General features: G+C 34.9%; 1 pseudogene; it reads left to right on the forward strand.

The window, feature by feature from the left end:
* Positions 1-10,734: 10,734 nt before the first annotated feature.
* LOC111890293 (bifunctional aspartokinase/homoserine dehydrogenase, chloroplastic-like) overlaps positions 10,735-12,970 on the forward strand; it is a 65,278-nt pseudogene continuing 63,042 nt past the window's right edge.

The following is a 12,970-nucleotide window of genomic DNA, read 5'->3' on the forward strand; positions in this document are numbered from 1 at the left end:
AAATGAAAGAATCAAATCCATTTAAGAATATTGCTTATAAATGGAAACATATAAACAACAATTTTTTCACAAATGCCATTGTAAGGATACTTAAAATAAATAAAATAAATTTTTTTTATTTTAAAAACTTGCAGAAAAACATATCCTTAAAATGCAAATACATATGAAAAAAAATTTGTTGTCTATTCCTAAGCAATATATATCATAACTCTTATGAAGCAGCTCATAATTCTGATCATTGGACCATGCGATCGAAATCCATCTTTGCGATCAGAATCAACATAATCATACTATAAACTTCCTTGATTCTTCCAAAACATCAAAATGTAATTACATTACATCATGTATTAAGAATCTCAAAAAGAGACTTAATAGAGTTAGATAATGGAGTTTATCTGAAGCAAAGTTAAACCTTTTGACTTTACCTTCCTTATGAAATTTCAGGTAAATTGGGCAGCTTCGTAACCAATGTCCATTTTATTGGCAAAAGAAATATATGGCCTCTTTGGAAATGGTATACGACACTATCACAAACTTAGACTTTCTCCTTACCATTAGGTCAAACGACTTGACCATGGACGATCCCTTTAAATTGGGTAGAGAAAGTTTTATGGACTTCCAATGTCACCATTGTCAATGTCCATATAGGTTTGGGAAGTAGATCTTCCAATATAAATTGCTTTACCAATGCTCCAAATCATTGTTGATTCAACATCATTAAGCAAATAGGTAAGATCATTAAGGGTCATGTCGTGATCTGTCATTAGGGAGTGACTAAAGAACTAAGTCAACAACCAGGTAGCTCGAGACTTTGACACCCGACTATCCCGACTTGTCAATATTTGACTTAACCTCTAAGATGTAAACACATATAGACTTTGCTTGCCAATAGGGATTGAGTGACTTAGAAATTATCAAGTCTTGAAACTTGTGGGATAGGGAGATTTATTAGAGGAGGTGGAGGAAGTGAAGTATGATTTCAAGTCCCACTAATGCACAACAAAGGGATTGATCTTTCACCTTGGTTGCCATTTGGGATATCATCTTCATTAGGAAGCTTGTTCCTAATGATTTGGGAAGACCATAGTTGTCTGAAGGAGACATCTATAAGGTAGAAATTCAAGTTAGTTGATTTAAAGTCCTTAATATAACACCCAATATGAAATAATAAGGCTAGGACCCAACAACCTACTTATAACTGGAAAAGGGATGCCGTGATCTGAGTTATAAAATAGTTGAAGGTAGGTAAATGGCGATTTACCAATTTCCACCATGAAAAATGAAATATAATTAAGTTTTAATTGGAGTTGAAACTCCTAAATATTTTGAGATACATTGAACTTTCAATGGCATGTTTGAATCTCGATTGTACCCTCTCAAGTTTGTGACTGGGATGCCGAGGATCACAAACAAGGTGTGAATAACCATGCAAATATACTTGGTACCCTTAATATTTATCACCTAATCGATGTGCCGGTTAACCACACACGCTCCACCGATCTATGATAAATTTAAGTTTCCCTTTGCCACACTTGGTGAGTCCCAGGTTAGTGTGCCGGTTAACCACACACGCTCCACTAATGACTTAACAAGGTGCAAAGTGAAATTTCATGGGTTAGCACCTTTTCACATTTTCTTATGTAACTAAGATTGGGAATTTATAAGTGTTTAGTTACTTAGCATTTATCATTAATACTTTTAATGAATGGAGAATTCTAGTCCTTGTCCTACCTGCTCGGCTAACGACCCTCTACCAGTCAAGGAAGTGGTGGGTGAGAGTGGACACCCATTAAACCGCGATTTTATAGGCAGTAACCTTATACCCCCCCCCCCCTTAGACACTGGCTTCGTGAATGAGGCATACTAACGGTAAGATTGACTTTTAATATTATAATAGTATAAGGGTGTATTTTACACATTTAAAATACTTGGTGGTTTAATCTTATTAATTAAACTATACTCTTCATTTAATTAAACATAAACCATGTCATTATAGAACTATGAACTCTTTTAATTAAACACTTTAATTAATTTAATGAAGTCCATAAAGTTTGAATTTTAACTTTTAAAATTCTAGAGTTTGGAATTAAAGCATTAATGTGTGTGAGACTTTACAAATTCCAAAACTTGAGGGCCAGTTTTGAAACTTTTCAAAACTATTGGATTTTGATAACTTATGAGTTTAATTAAGGTTTAATGAAAACTTTTCAAGTTCCATAACTTGAGGACAAGTTATGGAAGACATTAAATCATTTTATAATGACATTAAAAATAGAGACTCTTCCATTTTCATAACCTATGAGACTTAATGACACTTAAAAAAAAACTCTTCGCTTTCCATAACTTGAGGACAAGTTATGGAGTTCATAAAAACCATTAAGAGCAAATATTCCAATTTACACAATAATCAAATAATTTTTCTATGATCTAGATTAAACTTATAAGTAAAGATAATTTGCATCAACAATTTTCAAGAAATTAGATAATCGTATAAACTAATACAAATCTTGAAACATTGACAATTATTCTTTGAAGACTCTTGGATTTCATAACCTAAAGAGTTAATGAATGAGACATTTCACATCCATAACTTATGGAAGTTTCAAAACTCTAAAGATCATAACTTTTAAAAAAAACTTTTGAGATCCAAAATTTTATGAGAAAATTTGTAACTCCTTAAAAACATTTAGATCAAACTTTTAAAACAAATAAAATAATCATATCATTCTATCTTTTAATAAATTGACCTAATTCAACTCTTGTAGTATGGTGACTCAAATTTTAAAAATAATTAGTTTTTCATAAAATCGAGTAATTATCTTAAAATTTGACAAACTTCATGTTTTTTTCTTTTTTTTTCTTCAACTTGAAAAAAAATAGATCTGCATCAAATATAATAGAAAACAACCCATGGCTCAGATACCACTGTTGGGTTTTGAGCATTCTAACACTCCTATGGTGTACATGCAACCTAAATACCTTGGACCTATGTTTTTTCTCTATTATAAATGTAAATATCAATTTTCCAAGGTATTGTTCTAACTAGCATAATATAAAGTACATATAATATAAAAGATAGTAGAATTACATACCTCTTTATTAGTGCTTGATTCCATGTAGCTCTAGAGCCTAGTGCCCCAAATGTGACACCTCAAATGCACAACACCATGAACAACTTGGAATAACCATGAGAGAAGATATGAGTCTTATTACTCTATGAAATCGGCTTGCCCTCTATGTTATGCACTAGTTCCAATTTCACCAACCAATGGGGTCTTTATATAGTGTGCACATTAGGGTTACACCATGTAACCTATGACTTTACCCATTCCTTATGCTCCATGGGTTTTAACATCCATGGGCCACCACATGGGTTAAACCCAACATAAGGAATCATGGATCATAAGCCGACGTATATAAGAATCAATGATTTACACAATCAATCCCCATATACTTAACTAGTCTCTTTTTGATCAATAAATTAAATCCAAATTAATTCTTGATCAATACTAATTAAATAATATGATTTCATATTAGTATGTTAGAACTTATAATATATTAATATGTGACAAATATCTTCTTCTCATTAAAAGGTCTACCCAAGTGTTCCGATGCCATGCAACTGAAATGGACCATGCTGGGTCGGGTCAAACATATACCAATTATAGTTATGGATTTAGATAGTAATCCAACAGGTTTGTGCTAGAATTCTACAGACACGAGCAGTGTGCCCCATTCTGTTGCAATTATTGCATTGTAAATCACGGCAAACTCCGTTATGATGAAATTTACACTTGTCAGACTTTGGGAGTTTTCCCTCACAATGTTTGATCGGTGCTGAAGTGGCAGGGGTCGCCATTTGTTGTTGTTGCATGCCAGGTCTTTGAGATCACTTGCGCTCATTTTTGACTTGACGCCTTCGTTTCCTATTCTCCGATTTGTGGGCTTGGGGGTTTGTGACTACTGTCATTAGTAGATTTCCTAGGTTGTTACAACAATTTGAACTGTCAACGCCTTTTCCATCTTTGTTTGCATTATCAGCGTTGAATTGTACTAAGACAACTGTCACATCAGCTATTACTATGGCTTGGAAAGTAGCGGCGTCTATATGCAGGATCGGGGTTTTATCGTTTCGCTGACTACTTCTGGATAACGACATGATTCTGCTATATGATAAGAAAATGAGTTCGTGAGCGATTATGGACAACCCTAGATGTTTTCTAATCATTCTTGTAAATGTAAAGTTTTCGTTTTATTAAACTATTCTCGATGGTTTGACCTACATCCCTATGATGCAGTACTGGTAAAGAGTAGATGTCACACCCCCAAACCTGAACGGCGGAAACGTTCGGGGGCGGATGACTTCATGTGGTAACGTAACAAATGAATACATAGTAAAGAAAGCAATACAACCATCATATATATAATTGAAAGTTTACATTTGTCAAAAGTTACATGTTCAAAACTCAATTACAATATGATGTCAAAATACGAGATTAAACTGGCGCCGCAGCATCCCTTCATCAAAAGCGAAATGAATACCTGAAATTACTGATTCCCTGGGACATACAAGTAATTTTGAAAGAGTAGATCAGCATTTAAGCTGGTGAATTTCATAAGTATTTAAGTGACAATGTTCGAATGAACTGAAATGTTTTATCTTCGTTTGTTTGTGGTTAGAAAATCCAATATTTTCTACTAGTATAAAAGTAGCCTTCACTCAAGACCAATGTTTGTTTCTAAAATGTATGTAAATGTAAAAGAACCAATGAATTTGAAAACCTTGTAAATCAATGCATTTTAATACCCCTTGTGAGTTTTATAACCATACTATTGACTCTGAATGCCTATACACAACGTTCTTCAGGCGTTGAAATGTTATGACGTTTGTCACCCCAAACGGTGGACTGCAGCTAACAGTCAGGGCGCGGGTTTGTCAAGCCCGTATAGATCTATACACAAACACCATGCTCCCCCTCCAAGGGATTCTGGTATATAATACAGGACTTGAAATGTGTACTCGAACGTACATGAAGTTAGTGTCTCACAAATCTGTGGTATAAAACAGATCTACTTGTTAAAATGTTACGTTTGTTCTTGTACACGAAAGTGAACTTCTTGAAATATGTGATTCTACTACATAAGAGTTAGAAATTTGTTTCGTAAAACCATACCTATTATAGTTTCCAAAAAGCGTGTCTTGTTTGTTTAGAAACATTGAGAAAAGGAATCGCTTGTTTATGAAAGTATAGATTTTTGGGTGTAGAGTCTAGGATAGACAAGAAAAATCTCAGAACAGATTAGTTTATATATGCATTACAACAACATTATATTTTTAAAAAGGGAAAATGCTATTGTGACATATGTTATATATATACATATATACATATATACATAAGTTCCTTTAAACGTTTATAAATCGCATGTGATTTGAATATATAACAGTATATAAAAGAATTTCTTTATGTAACGCACGATAATACTCGTGTGTTTTACTTGTAATCCCCCCCCCCCTTTGAAAGCATATAAAAGTATTTAGACTAATTAAAAGGTTGATTTAGGGGTATGAAACTCACTTGAAAGTTTGAAGATAGCGAGATGGAAAACCGGGCAGAGTTTCGTCTCGGGAAACGGATTTTCCTCGGGGTTCTCGGGAATCTCGGGAGTAAAATCGACCTTCGGGACTTGAGCCAAAAAGACCAGAGCTTCGGGTTTGAACGGACACGGAAAACGAGGCAAAGTTGGGAGAGAGAGAAGAGAAATGAACCCTTTCTTTGGAAACCCTTGCATTCTATTTATAGGAAGGCTGGTCTGCCTCGGTACGCGGGGCGTACGCTCGTACGCGCTGCGTACGCGTACGTCATGCATGACCGAAGCCTCGACTGCCTCGGTTCGGATGGGACGGGTTGTTGGGGAGGTGGGTCGGATGGGACGCCGGGTCGGATGGGACGTCGGGTCGGATGGGTCGGGCGGGTCGGACGGGTCGGATGGATCGGATTCCTCGGATATGGCGACGTGGACGATCCGAGGCCAATCCTCTCGGTTACGCGGGGCGTACAGGAGTACGCAGCGCGTACTTCGGAGGAGGATGCTGACTCCCCTTCGGATAATATTCGAATTTTGAATTAAATAAATAATTAATTTATTTAATAAACTTCAAAAATCCATATCTTCTTCATACGAACTCCGTTTTCGATGGTCTTTATATCCTCGCGTAGGTGAGACTACGCTCTACAACTTTCGTTTAGACTCCGTCGGCAAATTCCAAAATTATATTTTTATTATTTATTAAAAATTCATCGTGTTTAAGGAATTTCTTAGAAAATTTATAACTTCTTTATCTGATGTCGGTTTTTGCCAGACTTTTTACCGCTGGAATACCATTGTCGAGACCTTCGATTCTCGTTTAGGTCATTCCGGCCAAAAGTCGCTTGATCTCCGATTCGAGTTTTTAGCTGTCTGTTGCCAAGCCGAACTTGGAAAAAAATCACATCTTCGCTATATGAAGTCGGATTTGGGCGTTCTTTTCACGTACGATTATGTTTCAAAGACATTTAATCATAGAAGGAAATTAAGTAGAACTTATTTATACATGTTATTATGAAGGTAACTTTTTATTATTCAGAAGTGGTTACAATACTTGACCCATTTTGGTCGTTACAAAGAGTTGAAATATCGGGTTGTCACAGTAGAAGTAAGTTCATAGAATGGTCACAAGACGATTGTTATTCCGAACTAGGATATCATTGGTTGGTGGATAACATTATCCAACCTTCGACAAGCATTGGAAGTGATCCTTGAGCTAAATTACCATAGTTCAATAATTTGACGAGAGCGAGATTTAGATAGAATTCTAACGATAGTAGAATGAAGGTATTTGGACAAGGATTGTCACAGGGATTAGTCGACTGTCAATATCTTTGATATTTAAGATGTAATAAGTTTGGGGAAATTTGACCTTGGAGTAGGTCTTACATCATATCCGAAGTAGAAAAGTTTCGACAGAACAAAGGCCTAACCAAAAAGTACTTATAGTACATGGATAGTTACATAGAAAAGTGCTACTTGGAGCATAGATAGGATGGCTATTCCTTAAGCGAAAAGAGAGGATGAGTAGAGTGTCTTCTACCGGCGGTGGGTACCCCTCGGGTGAACCCTCAAACTTGCCAGTTGATGCTCCATGTCGAGAAGGTGTCGTTCATAAACTCTCTGGCGAACCCAAAGTTTTATGACTTTAGCCCGAGTCACAACAAGATCTTACTGCAGGGCCTTGTGGTTTCTCGTGACCTCTCCCGAGCATTCTCAAGGTGAATGGTGCGGATGGTGTGCATTCTCGCATTAGCATCAACTTCCGTGATTCGATGGAGAGCTGTCATGCCTTGTATTTCGTTCCGGGCAACTCTGTGGACCAGGAGTGGCAAGACCCTGTCTGTTGAGCCTCCTTCGCTCAGCTCATAAAAGCTTTGGTCTCCATTGAATGGCATGGGCTGATTCTGCTCTTGGCTCCATGTTTCCAATATTTCCAATCACGGAGGCGTCGGGCCTTGAAAAGTTGGACGAGGGTTAGGATTTGGGACAAGAGCCACATGGGGTAGCTTATTGACTTCAGGCTCGGAGTCAGAATCCTACGAAAAGTTCTCAACGAAGTCCTCGCCTAAGGGGATTGCAGGTTGTTGTTCTGGTTCTGCATTTAGCCCTCCTCCATTCTCTTGGCCGGGAAAGTAATGGCCGTCTAGGAGGTGGAATCCAACCATTTATCTAGACGAGAAATAAGGGTAAGGATTTTATTTAAAAATTCTAAAACAAACTGATAAACAAATAAAAAGTTTCTATAAGAGAAACTTACTGCTACTCCTGATAAGTTTTTTCTTTGAATGAATAGTGTCTAAAACACTCCTATAGTATTTTACTTTATGCTTTGTTCTCATGTCCTTCTATATATGAAGATGTATATGTGTAATTTGGTAAGTTTTAGGTTTGTTGCCACACCCCAATCGTTCCTGACACACGTTCACTGTATCTCAAATAAATATAGTTGACCAGGCTATATTCATCCCGGATACGATTACATAACTGCCAAGGTTTGACTGTTGTGTCCAACAATTAAATACTTTTGTTATGTTCTAGTATGACACTATTCTATAGTAAGTATGTAGGTATGTAATTATGTATACTTTCGGTTAATTATTTTAGTACTTAAAGGTAAAAACTCTTGGTTAGAGTATTTTAATCCCTATGTGTTTATAGTTTGTATATCTTTTATCGGTTGATATATTCGATTCATTATAAACAATGCTCTGATACCAATCTGTCACACCCCAAAACCGGAACGGCAGAAACGTTTAGGGGTGGAGGACGTCATGTACAGTATCATAACAATGCAAAATAGTAAACAAACAACAACATCAGCCATTACATTAATAAAAGTTGGTCGACTGTACCTATCTATTGGTGACCTGAGAATACAAGTTATTTTGATAGCGTAGATCAGCATTAAAGTTGGTGAGTTCATAAGTATTTAGTGTCAATGTTTGTATAAGTTTGAAGAAAAAGTTTGTAAATGTTTGTATAAGTTTGAAAACTCCTAGAAAATCCTATATTTTCTACTAGTATAAAAAGTAGTCTTCTACCAAGACCCGACTATTTTGTATGTTTGTTTCTCTGTAAAAGTGGCTGTTTTTCCCAAGTGTGACTATCATTACCAAAATATAGTTTTATATTACCCTTTATGTGAGAAGATCACAATTTGAATATAATGGGATGATATATATGTACTGCAGTATTATTTGTATTAATAACTGAAGTAATAACTACCTTAAAACCAATGGTTTAATCAAAGCAAAATGTGATATGATTGTTACCATACTAAATCGACTATAACACGACGATGAAAGACGTCAGAAGAAATGACATTTGGCACCCGTAGACTTGCAAGTCCCACTATAGCGAACAACAAGGTGTAGGATAGTCAATCCTGTATACATCTATAAGCAAACTCATGCTCTCCTCCCAGGAGATTTTGGTTACAAAACGTGACAGAACGAAATGGTCGATGTGTCATGAAGTAGTATCTCACATTATGTTATCTCTGAATCTTGTTATAGTATACTTGTTATAGTAATAGTATTTTATGTATAGTATTTTCTGTATAGTATTCTCTGTTATAGTATCCTCTGTTATAGTATGCTCTGTCTATTATTCTCTGTCTATTGTTCTCTGTTATAGTAGTCTCTGTTATAGTATTCTCTGTCTAGTATTCTCTATTATAGTATTCTCTGTTTTAGTATTCTTTGTCTGGTATTTGTATATGATAGTATTCTCCTAAACTATACCTATTATAGTTTACTAGTAATTTCTGTAGTTTGAATGAATGAAGCTATGCATGTTCTACCCAAAGGGACTGGACTGATTGATAGTACTTTTATATCTACATATGTATACATAATATATAACTGATATTTAAACGACATTCGGACAAATAGTCAATACTCTCAGGCCACATCCAAACAAGGAAAAGGAAATAAAGTGAGTTATCAGTCCTAAGCCCTTTAAACACTAAGTATATAACTATACATATGTAGACATGCATTTGACAATATAGAAGTTTAAAAAGAAGTTTTGTAACACATTTGAAGAGTTTAGTAATTAATATTGATGACTTGATGTCAATTTATAAAACGATTTAAAAGTAGTTTGGCATATATGAACAAGTTTGTTAAAGAGTTTAGGCTGTAAAAGAGTTTGATAAACATTTTGAAGTATTTTGTTTGTTAAAACAGTTAAAAGTATTGTAAATCCATTTGTTTGATAGTTATTAATCACATGTGATTGATATAATAACTATAATGTTTCAACTTGTATCCCCCCCATAAAAGCATTTAAAATCATTTAAAATGTAGATTAAGGGGTATGATATCACCTTTAGTGAGTGATGCGACTGTAAGATCGGTAAAGACGCTAAATGTCAAGTGAAGACTTGAGCACACACACACGGATCCTAATAAGTATATAATGACACATATATGTATCTAATTAGTGTATATAACATCTAATATTGAATTGGAACAACCTTAAGGACTAGGAAACACTTGTTATCAAGTGTTAAACTACACAGGGTTGCATATAAGGGAAGTATGGCCTCTCTTAGAAGTTTACGGCCATGATGGCATGATCAAGGGAGTTCATGACCATGAGTTTATGTCCCAAAGATTTTATGGCCGTAAACTCATGGTATTTTGTACCATTTTGTGTTTTAAAGTCTTATAAGTTATAATGAAGTGTTCTACACTCAAGTCCAAGGCTTAGGAAGAGATTAGGCCTCATTTGCACCCTTAATTAGGGTTTACAGCCTAACATGAGTTTACGGCCCAAACATGAAGGTTTGGTCGTAAACTCCTGATAATGGGTTTAAAGCTTGGTTAAGGTACAATGGATACAAGCAGATACTTCCTAACACCCAATTCTTGAATATACTAGGCTTAGAACACTCAAACAGACTCTAAACAGTGCTAAAAGATAGCAGAAACAAGTCTGACTTTGATTGAATTGAATGATTTTACAAGATAGAAATTTCGGGTTGTCACATCGTCTTTCTCTGATCGGGCTTTTGTTAACGGTAGTTGAAAGTGCATTCTTAGTAATCTACAACCTCAATCTAACAATCGCCAAACAATACCTTACTGATTCACTTCCAGCTTCTTATCTTCTTGTTATAGTTTTGGTTGTTGAGAATGAATGGCATTCTCGACTCCAATTTCATCATCATATTTACCTAGAGTCTACTCTTAGTTATCAACACATGAAGAAACCTTAGAGACAAAGTCTAGAATTTGCTTATCGAATGCATCCTCTCTCCTTCAATGCACTTTGACTTACAAGTAAGTATTTCACTTATGACTTTGTTATTTGATACTAGAAAATCATGGAGAAATCTTACTACATAAGTGCAACCAAAGAACTAGTTACATAGGTGTTTCTCAGGTTAAAATTATGCATGTAACCTTTTGAAAAAAAGACCTATTCATACCCCTTAGGTGCATATCATTCTCTTAAGGCTACTTTTGGAATTTGCATCACAAACCAATTCATATTTTCAAGTGTTCATTGTTCTTGATATGAGTATAATCTCAATTCTCAAGCTAATTAAGGTCGTTTCTACATATGTGAGTTTTTTTTGCCACTTTAAGACATGCTTTGGCAATAGATTTTGTTGCACTTATTAATAAATTATTCTTCAACCTCATTCTGAGTGTTTATATAATCTATACACATTTTCTTTTTCACTTCCCTTTAATCTCCCATTTAGCTGTTGTTAAAGTTCTAAAGTTATGCATGTAACTTGCAATTCAGAGTAGGTACTTTTCCTTCACATTTGGAAAAAAGAGAGTCCTTCAACTTCAAAGTTTCTGCTTCGGTGACAACAGGTCCACCTTTCATCCAACTTTTTCACACATAGTTTACATGTTTTCTATTCGCCTATTTCATTTCTTCTTTTTTCCTGTTTATCACTTTATCAGATATTTCAACACCCGAACTCCCTGTCCCACCTTCAGTTGTCAAGGGTGACACTTGATCAATCCAAAAATTTGGTGGCACATGTGTGGGAACTTCTGAAAGAATCTATAATGGTGCCAAGATTGTTACAGAAGACAATTCTGAAAGAAAGCTGGTTGTTGTGTATGCAATGTCTAAAGTTACAGATATGATGTATGATCTTATTGAAAAAGCACAATCGCGTGATGATTCATATGAATTGGCACTTGATGTTGTTTTTCAAAAACACAAGGCAACTGCACTTGATCTGCTTGATGGGGTGGAGCTTGCTAGTTTCTTGTCTATTTTGAGCATTGACATCAGTAATCTGAAAGCAATGGTACGTGCTATTTATATAGGTTTTTTCTTTTTTTACCTAGTTTGCTAATTTCCTTTCTTTTTGTGTTCAAAAATTGTTTAATAATAATTTTTTAGTTGTTCAGCTGGACAGGTTACAAAATCTTTTTCCGATTTTGTTGTTGGTCATAGAGAGTTATGGTCTGCTCAGATATTGTCATATGTCCTTAGAAAGGTGAGGTTTATTTTTATTTTTATATTATTTTTATTTTTTCTGTTGAATATACTTGAAATATAAGAGGGGTGTTGGCAGAATGTTTTTAGAAGGAACAAAATCTGTCAAAAAAATTGGAATATGAAGGAGTTGTAACCTATGACACATTTGGAAGGCAAGAAATGGAATGAATGTAATAATAAGAACCGAATCATTTCTAAAGTTTTACTTATAGCTGAAGTTTTCATTATATCTAAGGATAATTACAAAAAATGACCAAAATTGGTTGGCCCATTTAATAATCTGCCACCTTTTTGGCCAATATAAAAAAAGACCTCTTATTTTAAAGAGACATTTGTGGAATTTTTAAAATTTTGCGAAATTACTTTTACTTACAAAAGCTACAAGATCCCTTTTTAAGAAAGAGTTGTTTTCGATTTTTATTATATGAAATGGTATCACCATTTTGTAAATTATGATACATTTCACAAAATATGATTCTTTAAATTTTCTTTTGAAGTGTTGGTGTTTTTTTTGTGGTGGGGACGATTTATAAAACGATATCTTAATTCACAAAATCTATATTGCAAAATGAGTGGTCATTTTGCTACAAGGATCAAAAAGGTGGTAAATTTGTTATACGAACCCTACCATTTTAGTCCTTTTGTGATTATCACCTAAGGGCATTTTGGTCTTTCAATAAAAGAAGGAAAAATAATTGAATTCCTTCCACCCACCCCTCAGAATGTTCAGATCCATTAAACATAGAATTTAAATGAAATCAACAGAATCGATTTCCGTTGCCATGGAATGGAATCTTGAATTCCATTTCCATAATTCCATCAAACACTAGTACAAAAAGGACCTACGGTCACATTTTCCAAAAAACAGCCTGTAACACTTTTTATTAAAAGTGTGGCCAAAGGT

This window comes from Lactuca sativa, chromosome 4, assembly GCF_002870075.4.
Source record: "Lactuca sativa cultivar Salinas chromosome 4, Lsat_Salinas_v11, whole genome shotgun sequence".
Lineage (NCBI taxonomy): Eukaryota > Viridiplantae > Streptophyta > Magnoliopsida > Asterales > Asteraceae > Lactuca > Lactuca sativa.